Genomic DNA, 22,367 nt, shown 5'->3' with positions numbered 1-22,367 from the left:
GCTCTTCAAACACACCAGGGTGTTTGTACACGGGATGTCGAATCACACCGAGTGTTTGTACCCGGGCTCTCCAATCACACCAGAGTGTTTGTACCCGGGCTCTCCAATCACACCTAATGTTTGTACCCGGGCTCTCCAATCACACCTAGTGTTTGTACCCGGGCTCTCTAATCACACCAGAGTGTTTGTACCCGGGCTCTTCAAACACACCAGGGTGTTTGTACCCGGGCTCTCCAATCACACCAGATTGTTTGTACCCGGGATCTCCAATCACACCAGGGTGTTTGTACCCGGGCTCTCCAATCACACCAGAGTGTTTGCACCCGGGCTCTCCAATGACACCTAATGTTTGTACCCGGGCTCTCCAAACACACCAGGGTGTTTGTACCCGAGCTCTCCAATCACACCAGATTGTTTGTACCCGGGCTCTCCAATCACACCAGGGTGTTTGTATCCGGGCTCTCCAATCACACCAGATGTTTGTACCCGGGCTCTCCAATCACACCAGGGTGTTTGTATCCGGGCTCTCCAATCACACCAAGTGTTTGTACCCGGGCTCTCCAATCACACCAGGGTGTTTGTACCCGGGCTCTCCAATCACACCTCGTGTTTGTACCCGGGCTCTCCAATCACAGCAAGTGTTTGTACCTGAGATCTCCAATCACACCAGATTGTTTGTACCCGGGCTCTCCAAACACACCAGGATGTTTGTACCCGGGCTCTCCAATCACACCAGGGTTTTTGTACCCGGGCTCTCCAATCACACCAGAGTTTTTGTACCCGGGCTCTGCAATCACACCAGAGTGTTTGTACCCGGGCTCTCCAATCACACGTAGTGTTTGTACCCGGGCTCTGCAATCACACCAGGGTGTTTGTTCCGGGCTCTCCACTCACACCAGAGTGTTTGTACCCGGGCTCTCCAATCACACCAGGGTGTTTGTACCCGAGCTCTCCAATCACACCAGAGTGTTTGTAGCCGGGTTCTCCAATCACACCAGGGTGTTTGTACCCGGGCTCTCCAATCACACCAGAGTGTTTGTACCCGGGCTCTCCAATCACACCTAATGTTAGGACCCGGGCTCTCCAAACACACCAGGGTGTTTGTACCCGAGCTCTCCAATCACCCCAGATTGTTTGTACCCGGGCTCTCCAATCACACAAGGGTGTTTGTATCCGGGCTCTCCAATCACACCAGATGTTTGTACCCGGGCTCTCCAATCACACCAGGGTGTTTGTACCCGGGCTCTCCAATCACACCTAGTGTTTGTACCCGGGCTCTCCAATCACACCAGAGTCTTTGTACCCGGGCTCTCCAATCACAACAGGGTGTTTGTACCCGAGCTCTCCAATCACACCAGGGTGTTTGTACCCGGGCTCTCCAATCACACCTAGTGTTTGTACCCGGGCTCTCCAATCACACCAGGGTGTTTGTACCCGGGCTCTCCAAGCACACCAGAGTGTTTGTACCCGGGCTCTCCAATCACACCAGGGTGTTTGTACACGGGCTCTCCAATCACACCAGGGTGTTTGTAACCGGGCTCTCCAAGCACACCAGAGTGTTTGTACCCGGGCTCTCCAATCACACCAGGGTGTTTGTACCCGGGCTCTCCAATCACACCAGGGTGTTTGTATCCGGGCTCTCCAATCACACCAGTGTGTTTGTACCCGGGCTCTCCAATCACACCTAGTGTTTGTACCCGGGCTCTCCAATCACACCAGAGTGTTTGTACCCGGGCTCTCCAACCACACCAGGGTGTTTGCACCCGGGCTCTCCAATCACACCAGAGTGTTTGTACCCGGGCTTTCCAATCACACCAGGGTGTTTGTACCCGGGCTCTCCAATCACACCAGAGCGTTTGTACCCGGGCTCTCCATTCACACCTCGTTTTTGTACCCGGGCTCTCCAATCACGCCAGGGTGTTTGTACCCGGGTTCTCTAATCACACCGGGTGTTTGTACCCGGGCTCCCCAATCACACCCAGTGTTTGTACCCGGGCTCTCCAATCACACCAGAGTGTTTCTACCCGGGCTCTCCAATCACACCTAGTGTTTGTACCTGGGCTCTCCAATCACACCAGGGTGTATGTACCCGGGCTCTCTAATCACACCAGTGTGTTTCTACCCGGGCTCTCCAAGCACACCTAGTGTTTGTACCCAGGCTCCCCAATCACACCAGAGTGTTTGTACCCGGGCTCTCCAATCACACCAGGGTGTTTGTACCCGAGCTCTCCAATCACACCAGAGTGTTTGTACTCGGGCTGTCGAAGCACACCAGAGTGTTTGTACCCGGGCTCTCCAATCACACCAGGGTGTTTGTACCCGGGCTCTCCAATCACACCAGGGTGTTTGTACCCGGGCTCTCCAATCACACCAGAGCGTTTGTACCCGAGCTCTCCAATCACACCTAGTGTTTGTATCCGGGCTCTCCAATCACACCAGGGTGTTTGTACCCGGGCTCTCCAATCACACCAGAGTGTTTGTACCCGGGCTCTCCAATCACACCTAGTGTTTGTACGCGGGCTCTCCAATCACACCAGGGTGTTTGTACCCGGGCTCTCCAATCACACATAGTGTTTGTACCCAGGCTCTCCAATCACACCAGGATGATTGTACCCGGGCTCTCCAATCACACCAGGGTTTCTGTACCCGGGCTCTCCAATCACAGCAGGGTGTTTGTACCCGGGCTCTCCAATCACACCTAGTGTTTGTACCCGGGCTCCACAATCACACCAGGGTGTTTGTACCCGGGCTCTACAATCACACCTAGTGTTTGTACCCGGGCTCTCCAATCACACCTAGTGTTTGTACCCGGGCTCTACAATCACACCAGAGTGTTTGTACCCGGGCTCTCCAATCACACCAGAGTGTTTGTACCCGGGCTCTACAATCACACCAGAGTGTTTGTACCCGGGCTCTCCAATCACACCTAGTGTTTGTACCCGGGCTCTCCAATCACACCTAGTGTTTGTACCCGGGCTCTACAATCACACCAGAGTGTTTGTACCCGGGCTCTCCAATCACACCTCATGTTTGTACCCGGGCTCTCCAATCACACCTAGTGTTTGTACCCGGGTTCTTCAAACACACCAGGGTGTTTGTACCCGGGCTCTCCAATCACACCAGAGTGTTTGTACCCGGGTTCTTCAAACACACCAGGGTGTTTGTACCCGGGCTCTCTAATCACACCAGAGTGTTTGTACCCGGGTTCTTCAAACACACCAGGGTGTTTGTACCCGGGCTCTCCAATCACACCAGATTGTTTGTACCCGGGATGTCTAATCACACCAAGTGTTTGTACCCGGGCTCTCTAATCACACCAGAGTGTTTGTACCCGGGCTCTCCAATCACACCAGGGTGTTTGTACCCGGGCTCTCCAATCACACCAGAGTGTTTGTACCCGGGATCTCCAATCACACCAGGGTGTTTGTACCCGGGCTCTCCAATCACACCAGAGTGTTTGCACCCGGGCTCTCCAATGACACCTAATGTTTGTCCCCGGGCTCTCCAAACACACCAGGGTGTTTGTACCCGAGATCTCCAATCACACCAGATTGTTTGTACCCGGGCTCTCCAATCACACCAGGGTGTTTGTATCCGGGCTCTCCAATCACACCAGATGTTTGTACCCGGGCTCTCCAATCACACCAGGGTGTTTGTACCCGGGCTGTCCAATCACACCTAGTGTTTGTACCCGGGCTCTCCAATCACACCAGGGTGTTTGTACCCGGGCTCTCCAATCACACCTAGTGTTTGTACCCGGGCTCTCCAATCACAGCTAGTGTTTGTACCCGAGCTCTCCAATCACACCAGATTGTTTGTACCCGGGCTCTCCAAACACACCAGGATGTTTGTACCCGTGCTCTCCAATCACACCAGGGTTTTTGTACCCGGGCTCTCCAATCACACCAGAGTGTTTGAACCAGGGCTCTCCAATCACACCAGGGTGTTTGTTCCAGGCTCTCCACTCACACCAGAGTGTTTGTAGCCGGGTTCTCCAATCACACCAGGGTGTTTGTACCCGGGCTCTCCAATCACACCAGAGTGTTTGTACCCGGGCTCTCCATTCACACCAGGGTGTTTGTACCCGGGCTCTCTAATCACACCAGAGTGTTTGTATCCGGGCTCTCTAATCACACCAGAGTGTTTGTACCCGGGCTCTCCATTCACACCAGGGTGTTTGTACCCGGGCTCTCCAATCACACCAGGGTGTTTGTATCCGGGCTCTCCAATCACACCAGATGTTTGTACCCGGGCTCTCCAATCACACCAGGGTGTTTGTACCCGGGCTCTCCAATCACACCTAGTGTTTGTACCCGGGCTCTCCAATCACACCAGGGTGTTTGTACCCGGGCTCTCCAATCACACCTAGTGTTTGTACCCAGGCTCTCCAATCACACCAGGGTGTTTGTACCCGAGCTCTCCAATCACACCAGAGTGTTTGTACCCGGGCTCTCCAATCACACCAGGGTGTTTGCACCCGGGCTCCCCAATCACACCTAATATTTGTACCCGGGCTCTCCAATCACACCAGAGTGTTTGTACCCGGGCTCTCCAATCACACCAGGGTGTTTGTACCCGGGCTCTCCAATCACACCAGAGTGTTTGTACCCGGGCTCTCCAATCACACCTAGTGTTTGTACCAGGGCTCTCCGATCACACCTAGTGTTTGTACCCGGGCTCTCCAATCACACCAGGGTGTTTGTACCCGGGCTCTCCAATCACACCTAATGTTTGTACCCGGGCTCTCCAATCACACCTAGTGTTTGTACCCGGGCTCTCTAATCACACCAGAGTGTTTGTACCCGAGCTCTCCAATCACACCAGGGTGTTTGTACCCGGGCTCTCCAATCACACCAGGGTGTTTGTATCCGGGCTCTCCAATCACACCAGATGTTTGTACCCGGGCTCTCCAATCACACCAGGGTGTTTGTACCCGGGCTCTCCAATCACACCTAGTGTTTGTACCCGGGCTCTCCAATCACACCAGGGTGTTTGTACCCGGGCTCTCCAATCACACCTAGTGTTTGTACCCAGGCTCTCCAATCACACCAGGGTGTTTGTACCCGAGCTCTCCAATCACACCAGAGTGTTTGTACCCGGGCTCTCCAATCACACCAGGGTGTTTGCACCCGGGCTCCCCAATCACACCTAATATTTGTACCCGGGCTCTCCAATCACACCAGAGTGTTTGTACCCGGGCTCTCCAATCACACCAGGGTGTTTGTACCCGGGCTCTCCAATCACACCAGAGTGTTTGTACCCGGGCTCTCCAATCACACCTAGTGTTTGTACCAGGGCTCTCCGATCACACCTAGTGTTTCTACCCGGGCTCTCCAATCACACCAGGGTGTTTGTACCCGGGCTCTTCAAACACACCAGGGTGTTTGTACACGGGATGTCGAATCACACCGAGTGTTTGTACCCGGGCTCTCCAATTACACCAGAGTGTTTGTACCCGGGCTCTCCAATCACACCTAATGTTTGTACCCGGGCTCTCCAATCACACCTAGTGTTTGTACCCGGGCTCTCTAATCACACCAGAGTGTTTGTACCCGGGCTCTTCAAACACACCAGGGTGTTTGTACCCGGGCTCTCCAATCACACCAGATTGTTTGTACCCGGGATGTCTAATCACACCTAGTGTTTGTACCCGGGCTCTCTAATCACACCAGAGTGTTTGTACCCGGGCTCTCCAATCACACCAGGGTGTTTGTACCCGGGCTCTCCAATCACACCAGAGTGTTTGTACCCGGGATCTCCAATCACACCAGGGTGTTTGTACCCGGGCTCTCCAATCACACCAGAGTGTTTGCACCCGGGCTCTCCAATGACACCTAATGTTTGTACCCGGGCTCTCCAAACACACCAGGGTGTTTGTACCCGAGCTCTCCAATCACACCAGATTGTTTGTACCCGGGCTCTCCAATCACACCAGGGTGTTTGTATCCGGGCTCTCCAATCACACCAGATGTTTGTACCCGGGCTCTCCAATCACACCAGGGTGTTTGTATCCGGGCTCTCCAATCACACCAAGTGTTTGTACCCGGGCTCTCCAATCACACCAGGGTGTTTGTACCCGGGCTCTCCAATCACACCTCGTGTTTGTACCCGGGCTCTCCAATCACAGCAAGTGTTTGTACCTGAGATCTCCAATCACACCAGATTGTTTGTACCCGGGCTCTCCAAACACACCAGGATGTTTGTACCCGGGCTCTCCAATCACACCAGGGTTTTTGTACCCGGGCTCTCCAATCACACCAGAGTTTTTGTACCCGGGCTCTGCAATCACACCAGAGTGTTTGTACCCGGGCTCTCCAATCACACGTAGTGTTTGTACCCGGGCTCTGCAATCACACCAGGGTGTTTGTTCCGGGCTCTCCACTCACACCAGAGTGTTTGTACCCGGGCTCTCCAATCACACCAGGGTGTTTGTACCCGAGCTCTCCAATCACACCAGAGTGTTTGTAGCCGGGTTCTCCAATCACACCAGGGTGTTTGTACCCGGGCTCTCCAATCACACCAGAGTGTTTGTACCCGGGCTCTCCAATCACACCTAATGTTAGGACCCGGGCTCTCCAAACACACCAGGGTGTTTGTACCCGAGCTCTCCAATCACCCCAGATTGTTTGTACCCGGGCTCTCCAATCACACAAGGGTGTTTGTATCCGGGCTCTCCAATCACACCAGATGTTTGTACCCGGGCTCTCCAATCACACCAGGGTGTTTGTACCCGGGCTCTCCAATCACACCTAGTGTTTGTACCCGGGCTCTCCAATCACACCAGAGTCTTTGTACCCGGGCTCTCCATTCACACCAGGGTGTTTGTACCCGGGCTCTCTAATCACACCAGAGTGTTTGTACCCGGGCTCTCCAATCACACCAGAGTGTTTGTACCCGGGCTCTCCATTCACACCAGGGTGTTTGTACCCGGGCTCTCCAATCACACCAGGGTGTTTGTACCCGGGCTCTCCAATCACACCAGGGTGTTTGTATCCGGGCTGTCCATTCACACCAGAGTGTTTGTACCCGGGCTCTCCAATCACACCTAGTGTTTGTACCCGGGCTCTCCAATCACACCAGAGTGTTTGTACCCAGGCTCTCCAATCACACCTAGTGTTTGTACCAGGGCTCTCCAATCACACCAGGGTGTTTGTACCCGAGCTCTCCAATCACACCAGAGTGTTTGTACCCGGGCTCTCCAATCACACCAGGGTGTTTGCACCCAGGCTCCCCAATCACACCTAATGTTTGTACCCGGGCTCTCCAATCACACCAGGGTGTTTGTACCCGGGCTCTCCAAACACACCTAGTGTTTGTACCCGGGCTCTCCAATCACACCAGAGTGTTTGTACCCGGGCTCTCCAATCACACCTAGTGTTTGTACCCGGGCTCTCCAATCACACCAGGGTGTTTGTAACCGGGCTCTCCAATCACACCAGAGTGTTTGTACCCGGGCTCTCCAATCACACCAGGGTGTTTGTACCCGGGCTCTCCAATCACAACAGGGTGTTTGTACCCGAGCTCTCCAATCACACCAGGGTGTTTGTACCCGGGCTCTCCAATCACACCTTGTGTTTGTACCCGGGCTCTCCAATCACACCAGGGTGTTTGTACACGGCCTCTCCAATCACACCAGATTGTTTCTACCTGGGCTCTCCAATCACACCAGGGTGTTTGTACCCGGGCTCTCCAATCACACCAGGGTGTTTGTACCCGGGCTCTCCAATCACACCAGGGTGTTTGTACCCGGGCTCTCCAATCACACCTAGTGTTTGTACCCGGGCTCTCCAATCACACCAGAGTGTTTGTACCCGGGCTCTCCAATCACACCTAGTGTTTGTACCCGGGCTCTCCAATCACACCAGGGTGTTTGTACCTGGGCTCTCCAATCACACCTAGTGTTTGTACCCGGGCTCTCCAATCACAGCTAGTGTTTGTACCCGAGCTCTCCAATCACACCAGGGTGTTTGTAACCAGGCTCTCCAATCACACCAGGGTGTTTGTACCCGGCTCTCCAATCACACCAGGGTGTTTGTACCCGGGCTCTCCAATCACAACAGGGTGTTTGTACCCGAGCTCTCCAATCACACCAGAGTGTTTGTACCCGGGCTCTCCAATCACACCAGGGTGTTTGTACCCGGGCTCTCCAATCACACCAGAGTGTTTGTACCCGGGCTCTCCAATCACACCTAGTGTTTGTACCCGGGCTCTCCAATCACAACAGAGTGTTTGTACCCGGGCTCTCCAATCACACCAGAGTGTTTGTACTCTGGCTCTCCAAGCACACCAGAGTGTTTGTACCGGGGCTCTCCAATCACACCAGGGTGTTTGTACCCGGGTTCTCCAATAACACCAGGGTGTTTGTAACCGGGCTCTCCAAGCACACCAGAGTGTTTGTACCCGGGATCTCCAATCACACCAGGGTGTTTGTACCCGGGCTCTCCAATCACACCAGGGTGTTTGTACCCGGGCTCTCCAATCACACCAGGGAGTTTGTACCCGGGCTCTCCAATCACACCTAATGTTTGTACCCGGGCTCTCCAATCACACCTAGTGTTTGTACCCGGGCTCTCCAATCACACCAGGGTGTTTGTAACCAGGCTCTCCAATCACACCAGGGTGTTTGTACCCGGGCTCTCCAATCACACCAGGGTGTTTGTACCCGGGCTCTCCAATCACAAGAGGGTGTTTGTCCCCGAGCTCTCCAATCACGCCAGAGTGTTTGTACCCGGGCTCTCCAATCACAACAGGGTGTTTGTACCCGAGCTCTCCAATCACACCAGGGTGTTTGTACCCGGGCTCTCCAATCACACCTAGTGTTTGTACCCGGGCTCTCCAATCACACCAGGGTGTTTGTACCCGGGCTCTCCAAGCACACCAGAGTGTTTGTACCCGGGCTCTCCAATCACACCAGGGTGTTTGTACACGGGCTCTCCAATCACACCAGGGTGTTTGTAACCGGGCTCTCCAAGCACACCAGAGTGTTTGTACCCGGGCTCTCCAATCACACCAGGGTGTTTGTACCCGGGCTCTCCAATCACACCAGGGTGTTTGTACCTGGGCTCTCCAATCACACCAGGGTGTTTGTACCCGGGCTCTCCAATCACACCTAGTGTTTGTACACGGGCTCTCCAATCACACCTAGTGTTTGTACCCGGGCTCTCCAATCACACCAGGGTGTTTGTACCCGGGCTCTCCAATCACACCTAGTGTTTGTACCCGGGCTCTCCAATCACACCAGGGTGTTTGTACACGGGCTCTCCAATCACACCTAGTGTTTGTACCCGGGCTCTCCAATCACACCTAGTGTTTGTACCCGGGCTCTCCAATCACACCAGAGTGTTTGTACCCGGGCTCTCCAATCACACCAGGGTGTTTGTACCCGGGCTCTCCAATCACACCAGAGTGTTTGTACCCGGGATGTCTAAATCACACCAGGGTGTTTGTACCCGGGATCTCCAATCACACCAGAGTGTTTGTACCCGGGCTCTCCAATCACACCAGGGTGTTTGTCCCCGGGCTCTCCAATCACACCAGGGTGTTTGTACCCGGGCTCTCCAATCACACCAGAGTGTTTGTACCCGGGCTCTCCAATCGCACCAGGGTGTTTGTACCCGGCCTCTCCAATCACACCAGAGTGTTTGTACCCGGGATGTCTCATCACACCAGGGTGTTTGTACCCGGGCTCTCCAATCACTCCAGAGTGTTTGTACCCGGGATCTCCAATCACACCAGAGTGTTTGTACCCGGGATGTCTAATCACACCAGGGTGTTTGTACCCGGGCTCTCCAATCACACCAGGGTGTTTGTAACCGGGCTCTCCAATCACACCTAATGTTTGTACCCGGGCTCTCCAATCACACCAGAGTGTTTGTACCCGGGCTCTCCAATCACACCAGGGTGTTTGTACCTGGGCTCTCCAATCACTCCAGAGTGTTTGTACCCGGGTTCTCCAATCACACCAGGGTGGTTATACCCGGGCTCTCCAATCACACCAGAGTGTTTGTACCCGGGCTCTCCATTCACACCAGGGTGTTTGTACCCGGGCTCTCCAATCACACCAGAGTGTTTGTACCCGGGCTCTCCAATCACACCAGGGTGTTTGTACCCGGGCTCTCCAATCACACCAGAGTGTTTGTACCCGGGATGTCTAATCACACCAGGGTGTTTGTACCCGGGCTCTCCAATCACTCCAGAGTGTTTGTACCCGGGATCTCCAATCACACCAGAGTGTTTGTACCCGGGATGTCTAATCACACCAGGGTGTTTGTACCCGGGCTCTCCAATCACACCAGGGTGTTTGTAACCGGGCTCTCCAATCACACCAGATTGTTTGTACCCGGGCTCTCCAATCACACCAGGGTGTTTGTATCCGGGCTCTCCAATCACACCAGGGTGTTTGTGCCCGAGCTCTCCAATCACACCAGATTGTTTGTACCCGGGCTCTCCAATCACACCAGGGTGTTTGTATCCGGGCTCTCCAATCACACCAGGGTGTTTGTACCCGGGCTCTCCAATCACACCAGGGTGTTTGTACCCGGGCTCTCCAATCACACCTAGTGTTTGTACCCGGGCTCTCCAATCACACCAGAGTGTTTGTACCCGGGCTCTCCAATCACACCTAGTGTTTGTACCCGGGCTCTCCAATCACACCAGGGTGTTTGTACCCGGGCTCTCCAATCACACCTCGTGTTTGTACCCGGGCTCTCCAATCACAGCAATGTTTGTACCCGAGCTCTCCAATCACACCAGATTGTTTGTACCCGGGCTCTCCAAACACACCAGGATGTTTGTACCCGGGCTCTCCAATCACACCAGGGTTTTTGTACCCGGGCTCTCCAATCACACCAGAGTGTTTGTACCCGGGCTCTGCAATCACACCAGGGTGTTTGTACCCGGGCTCTCCAATCACACGTAGTGTTTGTACCCGGGCTCTGCAATCACACCAGGGTGTTTGTTCCGGGCTCTCCACTCACACCAGAGTGTTTGTACCCGGGCTCTCCAATCACACCAGGGTGTTTGTACCCGGGCTCTCCAATCACACGTAGTGTTTGTACCCGGGCTCTGCAATCACACCAGGGTGTTTGTTCCGGGCTCTCCACTCACACCAGAGTGTTTGTACCCGGGCTCTCCAATCACACCAGGGTGTTTGTTCCGGGCTCTCCACTCACACCAGAGTGTTTGTACCCGGGCTCTCCAATCACACCAGAGTGTTTGTACCCGGGCTCTCCAATCACACGTAGTGTTTGTACCCGGGCTCTGCAATCACACCAGGGTGTTTGTTCCGGGCTCTCCACTCACACCAGAGTGTTTGTACCCGGGCTCTCCAATCACACCAGGGTGTTTGTACCCGAGCTCTCCAATCACACCAGAGTGTTTGTAGCCGGGTTCTCCAATCACACCAGGGTGTTTGTACCCGGGCTCTCCAATCACACCAGACTGTTTGTACCCGGGCTCTCCATTCACACCAGGGTGTTTGTACCCGGGCTCTCCAATCACACCAGAGTGTTTGTACCCGGGCTCTCCAATCACAGCTAGTGTTTGTACCCGGGCTCTCCAATCACACCAGGGTGTTTGTATCCGGGCTCTCCATTCACACCAGAGTGTTTGTACCCGGGCTCTCCAATCACACCAGAGTGTTTGTACCCGGGCTCTCCAATCACACCTAGTGTTTGTACCCAGGTTCTCCAATCATACCAGGGTGTTTGTACCCGAGCTCTCCAATCACACCAGGGTGTTTGTACCCGGGCTCTCCAATCACAGCTAGTGTTTGTACCCGGGCTCTCCAATCACACCAGGGTGTTTGTACCCGGGCTCTCCAATCACACCAGGGTGTTTGTACCCGGGCTCTCCAATCACACCAGGGAGTTTGTACCCGGGCTCTCCAATCACACCTAATGTTTGTACCCGGGCTCTCCAATCACACCTAGTGTTTGTACCCGGGCTCTCCAATCACACCAGGGTGTTTGTACCCGGGCTCTCCAATCACTCCAATGTTTGTAACCGGGCTCTCCAATCACAGCTAGTGTCAACTAGTCCTGGGACTCAATAAAGTAACTAATAACAATACTAACAATAACCAGCCCCAGGACAGTGACAGGGTAACACAAAGAATTCGACCCAACACAATCGTCGCTAAGCAAAAGGAAAAATATCTGTCATATTGGGCAGAAACAACAAAAACCCAAAGCAAACTCAATTGCTACTTGGCCCTAAACAGACAATACAACATAGCTGATTACCTGACCATGGTAAAGGATAACAAACTGAGAAGAACCTTGACAAGGTACAGACTTAGCGAACATAGCCTAGCGATCGAAAAAGGCAGACACAGGCAGACCAGGCTGCCAAGAGAAGACAGGATATGCTCTCACTGCAGTCAGGGAGTAGTTGAGACAGAGATGCACTTCCTCACAGCCTGTGGAAAATATCAGGGCATCAGAGAGAATTTCTATCAAAAATTCTCACAAATATGCCCTGAATTCAGAAATCTGACTGACAACCAAAAACTCCCATTCCTACTGGGGGAGGAGAGAAGCTGTGTAACACTGGCGGCACACTATGTTACAGCTTGCCATGAACAGAGGGACAACCAGTAAACTAAGACAAGAGTATATATAAACAAGGCGAAAATATATTTATAAACTCAGGGATATACCTGTTTAGACACTGTATGAATGGAACCGCGTTTATGTGTTCAACCATAAATGTATTTTGATGCTTTGGCAACATAAGATGTACCTTATCATGCCAATAAAGCGATTTGTATTATTGTATTGTATTGTTTGTACCCGAGCTCTCCAATCACACCATGGTGTTTGTAACCAGGCTCTCCAATCACACCAGGGTGTTTGTACCCGGGCTCTCCAATCACACCAGGGTGTTTGTACCCGGGCTCTCCAATCACAAGAGGGTGTTTGTACCCGAGCTCTCCAATCACGCCAGAGTGTTTGTACCCGGGCTCTCCAATCACAACAGGGTGTTTGTACCCGAGCTCTCCAATCACACCAGGGTGTTTGTACCCGGGCTCTCCAATCACACCTAGTGTTTATACCCGGGCTCTCCAATCACACCAGGGTGTTTGTACCCGGGCTCTCCAAGCACACCAGAGTGTTTGTACCCGGGCTCTCCAATCACACCAGGGTGTTTGTACAAGGGCTCTCCAATCACACCAGGGTGTTTGTAACCGGGCTCTCCAAGCACACCAGAGTGTTTGTACCCGGGCTCTCCAATCACACCAGGGTGTTTGTACCCGGGCTCTCCAATCACACCAGGGTGTTTGTACCTGGGCTCTCCAATCACACCAGGGTGTTTGTACCCGGGCTCTCCAATCACACCTAGTGTTTGTACAGGGGCTCTCCAATCACACCTAGTGTTTGTACCCGGGCTATCCAATCACACCAGGGTGTTTGTACCCGGGCTCTCCAATCACACCTAGTGTTTGTACCCGGGCTCTCCAATCACACCAGGGTGTTTGTACACGGGCTCTCCAATCACACCTAGTGTTTGTACCCGGGCTCTCCAATCACAGCTAGTGTTTGTACTCGAGCTCTCCAATCACACCAGAGTGTTTGTACCCGGGCTCTCCAATCACACCAGGGTGTTTGTACCCGGGCTCTCCAATCACACCAGAGTGTTTGTACCCGGGCTCTCCAATCACACCTAGTGTTTGTACCCGGGCTCTCCAATCACACCAGAGTGTTTGTACCCGGGCTCTCCAATCACACCAGGGTGTTTGTACCCGGTCTCTCCAATCACACCAGAGTGTTTGTACCCGGGATGTCTAAATCACACCAGGGTGTTTGTGCCCGGGATCTCCAATCACACCAGAGTGTTTGTACCCGGGCTCTCCAATCACACCAGGGTGTTTGTACCCGGGCTCTCCAATCACACCAGGGTGTTTGTACCCGAGCTCTCCAATCACACCAGAGTGTTTGTACCCGGGTTCTCCAATCACACCAGGGTGGTTATACCCGGGCTCTCCAATCACACCAGAGTGTTTGTACCCGGGCTCTCCATTCACACCAGGGTGTTTGTACCCGGGCTCTCCAATCACACCAGAGTGTTTGTACCCGGGCTCTCCAATCACACCAGGGTGTTTGTACCCGGGCTCTCCAATCACACCAGAGTGTTTGTACCCGGGATGTCTAATCACACCAGGGTGTTTGTACCCGAGCTCTCCAATCACACCAGATTGTTTGTACCCGGGCTCTCCAATCACACCTGGTGTTTGTACCCGGGCTCTCCAATCACACCAGGGTGTTTGTACCCGAGCTCTCCAATCACACCAGAGTGTTTGTAGCCGGGTTCTCCAATCACACCAGGGTGTTTGTACCCGGGCTCTCCAAACACACCAGGATGTTTGTACCCGGGCTCTCCAATCACACCAGGGTGTTTGTACCCGAGCTCTCCAATCACACCAGAGTGTTTGTAGCCGGGTTCTCCAATCACACCAGGGTGTTTGTACCCGGGCTCTCCAATCACACCAGAGTGTTTGTACCCGGGCTCTCCATTCACACCAGGGTGTTTGTACCCGGGCTCTCCATTCACACCAGACTGTTTGTACCTAGGCTCTCCAATCACACCAGAGTGTTTGTACCCTGGCTCTCCAATCACACCTCGTGTTTGTACCCAGGCTCTCCAATCACACCAGGGTGTTTGTACCCAGGCTCTCCAATCACACCAGGGTGTTTGTACCCGGGCTCTCCAATCACACCAGGGTGTTTGTACCCGGGCTCTCCAATCACAAGAGGGTGTTTGTACCCGAGCTCTCCAATCACGCCAGAGTGTTTGTACCCGGGCTCTCCAATCACAACAGGGTGTTTGTACCCGAGCTCTCCAATCACACCAGGGTGTTTGTACCCGGGCTCTCCAATCACACCTAGTGTTTATACCCGGGCTCTCCAATCACACCAGGGTGTTTGTACCCGGGCTCTCCAAGCACACCAGAGTGTTTGTACCCGGGCTCTCCAATCACACCAGGGTGTTTGTACAAGGGCTCTCCAATCACACCAGGGTGTTTGTAACCGGGCTCTCCAAGCACACCAGAGTGTTTGTACCCGGGCTCTCCAATCACACCAGGGTGTTTGTACCCGGGCTCTCCAATCACACCAGGGTGTTTGTACCTGGGCTCTCCAATCACACCAGGGTGTTTGTACCCGGGCTCTCCAATCACACCTAGTGTTTGTACAGGGGCTCTCCAATCACACCTAGTGTTTGTACCCGGGCTATCCAATCACACCAGGGTGTTTGTACCCGGGCTCTCCAATCACACCTAGTGTTTGTACCCGGGCTCTCCAATCACACCAGGGTGTTTGTACACGGGCTCTCCAATCACACCTAGTGTTTGTACCCGGGCTCTCCAATCACAGCTAGTGTTTGTACTCGAGCTCTCCAATCACACCAGAGTGTTTGTACCCGGGCTCTCCAATCACACCAGGGTGTTTGTACCCGGGCTCTCCAATCACACCAGAGTGTTTGTACCCGGGCTCTCCAATCACACCTAGTGTTTGTACCCGGGCTCTCCAATCACACCAGAGTGTTTGTACCCGGGCTCTCCAATCACACCAGGGTGTTTGTACCCGGGCTCTCCAATCACACCAGAGTGTTTGTACCCGGGATGTCTAAATCACACCAGGGTGTTTGTACCCGAGCTCTCCAATCACACCAGAGTGTTTGTACCCGGGTTCTCCAATCACACCAGGGTGGTTATACCCGGGCTCTCCAATCACACCAGAGTGTTTGTACCCGGGTTCTCCAATCACACCAGGGTGGTTATACCCGGGCTCTCCAATCACACCAGAGTGTTTGTACCCGGGCTCTCCATTCACACCAGGGTGTTTGTACCCGGGCTCTCCAATCACACCAGAGTGTTTGTACCCGGGCTCTCCAACCACACCAGGGTGTTTGCACCCGGGCTCTCCAATCACACCAGAGTGTTTGTACCCGGGCTTTCCAATCACACCAGGGTGTTTGTACCCGGGCTCTCCAATCACACCAGAGCGTTTGTACCCGGGCTCTCCATTCACACCTCGTTTTTGTACCCGGGCTCTCCAATCACGCCAGGGTGTTTGTACCCGGGTTCTCTAATCACACCGGGTGTTTGTACCCGGGCTCCCCAATCACACCCAGTGTTTGTACCCGGGCTCTCCAATCACACCAGAGTGTTTCTACCCGGGCTCTCCAATCACACCTAGTGTTTGTACCTGGGCTCTCCAATCACACCAGGGTGTATGTACCCGGGCTCTCTAATCACACCAGTGTGTTTCTACCCGGGCTCTCCAAGCACACCTAGTGTTTGTACCCAGGCTCCCCAATCACACCAGAGTGTTTGTACCCGGGCTCTCCAATCACACCAGGGTGTTTGTACCCGAGCTCTCCAATCACACCAGAGTGTTTGTACTCGGGCTGTCGAAGCACACCAGAGTGTTTGTACCCGGGCTCTCCAATCACACCAGGGTGTTTGTACCCGGGCTCTCCAATCACACCAGGGTGTTTGTACCCGGGCTCTCCAATCACACCAGAGCGTTTGTACCCGAGCTCTCCAATCACACCTAGTGTTTGTATCCGGGCTCTCCAATCACACCAGGGTGTTTGTACCCGGGCTCTCCAATCACACCAGAGTGTTTGTACCCGGGCTCTCCAATCACACCTAGTGTTTGTACGCGGGCTCTCCAATCACACCAGGGTGTTTGTACCCGGGCTCTCCAATCACACATAGTGTTTGTACCCAGGCTCTCCAATCACACCAGGATGATTGTACCCGGGCTCTCCAATCACACCAGGGTTTCTGTACCCGGGCTATCCAATCACAGCAGGGTGTTTGTACCCGGGCTCTCCAATCACACCTAGTGTTTGTACCCGGGCTCCACAATCACACCAGGGTGTTTGTACCCGGGCTCTACAATCACACCTAGTGTTTGTACCCGGGCTCTCCAATCACACCTAGTGTTTGTACCCGGGCTCTACAATCACACCAGAGTGTTTGTACCCGGGCTCTCCAATCACACCAGAGTGTTTGTACCCGGGCTCTACAATCACACCAGAGTGTTTGTACCCGGGCTCTCCAATCACACTTAGTGTTTGTACCCGGGCTCTCCAATCACACCTAGTGTTTGTACCCGGGCTCTACAATCACACCAGAGTGTTTGTACCCGGGCTCTCCAATCACACCTCATGTTTGTACCCGGGCTCTCCAATCACACCTAGTGTTTGTACCCGGGTTCTTCAAACACACCAGGGTGTTTGTACCCGGGCTCTCCAATCACACCAGAGTGTTTGTACCCGGGTTCTTCAAACACACCAGGGTGTTTGTACCCGGGCTCTCTAATCACACCAGAGTGTTTGTACCCGGGTTCTTCAAACACACCAGGGTGTTTGTACCCGGGCTCTCCAATCACACCAGATTGTTTGTACCCGGGATGTCTAATCACACCAAGTGTTTGTACCCGGGCTCTCTAATCACACCAGAGTGTTTGTACCCGGGCTCTCCAATCACACCAGGGTGTTTGTACCCGGGCTCTCCAATCACACCAGAGTGTTTGTACCCGGGATCTCCAATCACACCAGGGTGTTTGTACCCGGGCTCTCCAATCACACCAGAGTGTTTGCACCCGGGCTCTCCAATGACACCTAATGTTTGTCCCCGGGCTCTCCAAACACACCAGGGTGTTTGTACCCGAGATCTCCAATCACACCAGATTGTTTGTACCCGGGCTCTCCAATCACACCAGGGTGTTTGTATCCGGGCTCTCCAATCACACCAGATGTTTGTACCCGGGCTCTCCAATCACACCAGGGTGTTTGTACCCGGGCTGTCCAATCACACCTAGTGTTTGTACCCGGGCTCTCCAATCACACCAGGGTGTTTGTACCCGGGCTCTCCAATCACACCTAGTGTTTGTACCCGGGCTCTCCAATCACAGCTAGTGTTTGTACCCGAGCTCTCCAATCACACCAGATTGTTTGTACCCGGGCTCTCCAAACACACCAGGATGTTTGTACCCGTGCTCTCCAATCACACCAGGGTTTTTGTACCCGGGCTCTCCAATCACACCAGAGTGTTTGAACCAGGGCTCTCCAATCACACCAGGGTGTTTGTTCCAGGCTCTCCACTCACACCAGAGTGTTTGTAGCCGGGTTCTCCAATCACACCAGGGTGTTTGTACCCGGGCTCTCCAATCACACCAGAGTGTTTGTACCCGGGCTCTCCATTCACACCAGGGTGTTTGTACCCGGGCTCTCTAATCACACCAGAGTGTTTGTATCCGGGCTCTCTAATCACACCAGAGTGTTTGTACCCGGGCTCTCCATTCACACCAGGGTGTTTGTACCCGGGCTCTCCAATCACACCAGGGTGTTTGTATCCGGGCTCTCCAATCACACCAGATGTTTGTACCCGGGCTCTCCAATCACACCAGGGTGTTTGTACCCGGGCTCTCCAATCACACCTAGTGTTTGTACCCGGGCTCTCCAATCACACCAGGGTGTTTGTACCCGGGCTCTCCAATCACACCTAGTGTTTGTACCCAGGCTCTCCAATCACACCAGGGTGTTTGTACCCGAGCTCTCCAATCACACCAGAGTGTTTGTACCCGGGCTCTCCAATCACACCAGGGTGTTTGCACCCGGGCTCCCCAATCACACCTAATATTTGTACCCGGGCTCTCCAATCACACCAGAGTGTTTGTACCCGGGCTCTCCAATCACACCAGGGTGTTTGTACCCGGGCTCTCCAATCACACCAGAGTGTTTGTACCCGGGCTCTCCAATCACACCTAGTGTTTGTACCAGGGCTCTCCGATCACACCTAGTGTTTGTACCCGGGCTCTCCAATCACACCAGGGTGTTTGTACCCGGGCTCTCCAATCACACCTAATGTTTGTACCCGGGCTCTCCAATCACACCTAGTGTTTGTACCCGGGCTCTCTAATCACACCAGAGTGTTTGTACCCGAGCTCTCCAATCACACCAGGGTGTTTGTACCCGGGCTCTCCAATCACACCAGGGTGTTTGTATCCGGGCTCTCCAATCACACCAGATGTTTGTACCCGGGCTCTCCAATCACACCAGGGTGTTTGTACCCGGGCTCTCCAATCACACCTAGTGTTTGTACCCGGGCTCTCCAATCACACCAGGGTGTTTGTACCCGGGCTCTCCAATCACACCTAGTGTTTGTACCCAGGCTCTCCAATCACACCAGGGTGTTTGTACCCGAGCTCTCCAATCACACCAGAGTGTTTGTACCCGGGCTCTCCAATCACACCAGGGTGTTTGCACCCGGGCTCCCCAATCACACCTAATATTTGTACCCGGGCTCTCCAATCACACCAGAGTGTTTGTACCCGGGCTCTCCAATCACACCAGGGTGTTTGTACCCGGGCTCTCCAATCACACCAGAGTGTTTGTACCCGGGCTCTCCAATCACACCTAGTGTTTGTACCAGGGCTCTCCGATCACACCTAGTGTTTCTACCCGGGCTCTCCAATCACACCAGGGTGTTTGTACCCGGGCTCTTCAAACACACCAGGGTGTTTGTACACGGGATGTCGAATCACACCGAGTGTTTGTACCCGGGCTCTCCAATCACACCAGAGTGTTTGTACCCGGGCTCTCCAATCACACCTAATGTTTGTACCCGGGCTCTCCAATCACACCTAGTGTTTGTACCCGGGCTCTCTAATCACACCAGAGTGTTTGTACCCGGGCTCTTCAAACACACCAGGGTGTTTGTACCCGGGCTCTCCAATCACACCAGATTGTTTGTACCCGGGATGTCTAATCACACCTAGTGTTTGTACCCGGGCTCTCTAATCACACCAGAGTGTTTGTACCCGGGCTCTCCAATCACACCAGGGTGTTTGTACCCGGGCTCTCCAATCACACCAGAGTGTTTGTACCCGGGATCTCCAATCACACCAGGGTGTTTGTACCCGGGCTCTCCAATCACACCAGAGTGTTTGCACCCGGGCTCTCCAATGACACCTAATGTTTGTACCCGGGCTCTCCAAACACACCAGGGTGTTTGTACCCGAGCTCTCCAATCACACCAGATTGTTTGTACCCGGGCTCTCCAATCACACCAGGGTGTTTGTATCCGGGCTCTCCAATCACACCAGATGTTTGTACCCGGGCTCTCCAATCACACCAGGGTGTTTGTATCCGGGCTCTCCAATCACACCAAGTGTTTGTACCCGGGCTCTCCAATCACACCAGGGTGTTTGTACCCGGGCTCTCCAATCACACCTCGTGTTTGTACCCGGGCTCTCCAATCACAGCAAGTGTTTGTACCTGAGATCTCCAATCACACCAGATTGTTTGTACCCGGGCTCTCCAAACACACCAGGATGTTTGTACCCGGGCTCTCCAATCACACCAGGGTTTTTGTACCCGGGCTCTCCAATCACACCAGAGTTTTTGTACCCGGGCTCTGCAATCACACCAGAGTGTTTGTACCCGGGCTCTCCAATCACACGTAGTGTTTGTACCCGGGCTCTGCAATCACACCAGGGTGTTTGTTCCGGGCTCTCCACTCACACCAGAGTGTTTGTACCCGGGCTCTCCAATCACACCAGGGTGTTTGTACCCGAGCTCTCCAATCACACCAGAGTGTTTGTAGCCGGGTTCTCCAATCACACCAGGGTGTTTGTACCCGGGCTCTCCAATCACACCAGAGTGTTTGTACCCGGGCTCTCCAATCACACCTAATGTTAGGACCCGGGCTCTCCAAACACACCAGGGTGTTTGTACCCGAGCTCTCCAATCACCCCAGATTGTTTGTACCCGGGCTCTCCAATCACACAAGGGTGTTTGTATCCGGGCTCTCCAATCACACCAGATGTTTGTACCCGGGCTCTCCAATCACACCAGGGTGTTTGTACCCGGGCTCTCCAATCACACCTAGTGTTTGTACCCGGGCTCTCCAATCACACCAGAGTCTTTGTACCCGGGCTCTCCATTCACACCAGGGTGTTTGTACCCGGGCTCTCTAATCACACCAGAGTGTTTGTACCCGGGCTCTCCAATCACACCAGAGTGTTTGTACCCGGGCTCTCCATTCACACCAGGGTGTTTGTACCCGGGCTCTCCAATCACACCAGGGTGTTTGTACCCGGGCTCTCCAATCACACCAGGGTGTTTGTATCCGGGCTGTCCATTCACACCAGAGTGTTTGTACCCGGGCTCTCCAATCACACCTAGTGTTTGTACCCGGGCTCTCCAATCACACCAGAGTGTTTGTACCCAGGCTCTCCAATCACACCTAGTGTTTGTACCAGGGCTCTCCAATCACACCAGGGTGTTTGTACCCGAGCTCTCCAATCACACCAGAGTGTTTGTACCCGGGCTCTCCAATCACACCAGGGTGTTTGCACCCAGGCTCCCCAATCACACCTAATGTTTGTACCCGGGCTCTCCAATCACACCAGGGTGTTTGTACCCGGGCTCTCCAAACACACCTAGTGTTTGTACCCGGGCTCTCCAATCACACCAGAGTGTTTGTACCCGGGCTCTCCAATCACACCTAGTGTTTGTACCCGGGCTCTCCAATCACACCAGGGTGTTTGTAACCGGGCTCTCCAATCACACCAGAGTGTTTGTACCCGGGCTCTCCAATCACACCAGGGTGTTTGTACCCGGGCTCTCCAATCACAACAGGGTGTTTGTACCCGAGCTCTCCAATCACACCAGGGTGTTTGTACCCGGGCTCTCCAATCACACCTTGTGTTTGTACCCGGGCTCTCCAATCACACCAGGGTGTTTGTACACGGCCTCTCCAATCACACCAGATTGTTTCTACCTGGGCTCTCCAATCACACCAGGGTGTTTGTACCCGGGCTCTCCAATCACACCAGGGTGTTTGTACCCGGGCTCTCCAATCACACCAGGGTGTTTGTACCCGGGCTCTCCAATCACACCTAGTGTTTGTACCCGGGCTCTCCAATCACACCAGAGTGTTTGTACCCGGGCTCTCCAATCACACCTAGTGTTTGTACCCGGGCTCTCCAATCACACCAGGGTGTTTGTACCTGGGCTCTCCAATCACACCTAGTGTTTGTACCCGGGCTCTCCAATCACAGCTAGTGTTTGTACCCGAGCTCTCCAATCACACCAGGGTGTTTGTAACCAGGCTCTCCAATCACACCAGGGTGTTTGTACCCGGCTCTCCAATCACACCAGGGTGTTTGTACCCGGGCTCTCCAATCACAACAGGGTGTTTGTACCCGAGCTCTCCAATCACACCAGAGTGTTTGTACCCGGGCTCTCCAATCACACCAGGGTGTTTGTACCCGGGCTCTCCAATCACACCAGAGTGTTTGTACCCGGGCTCTCCAATCACACCTAGTGTTTGTACCCGGGCTCTCCAATCA

General features: G+C 53.8%; 1 protein-coding gene across 1 annotated transcript in view; it reads right to left on the bottom strand.

The window, feature by feature from the left end:
* Positions 1-22,367, bottom strand: part of LOC147114025 (uncharacterized) — a 473,948-nt gene that overhangs the window by 154,335 nt on the left and 297,246 nt on the right. The gene's annotated exons all lie outside the window — the stretch shown is intronic.

Source organism: Somniosus microcephalus, chromosome 8 (genome assembly GCF_052327205.1).
Source record: "Somniosus microcephalus isolate GS21.2 chromosome 8, FLI_Smic_1.0, whole genome shotgun sequence".
In the NCBI taxonomy this organism is placed as follows: domain Eukaryota; kingdom Metazoa; phylum Chordata; class Chondrichthyes; order Squaliformes; family Somniosidae; genus Somniosus; species Somniosus microcephalus.
This window is presented reverse-complemented; position numbering and strand designations above follow the sequence as displayed.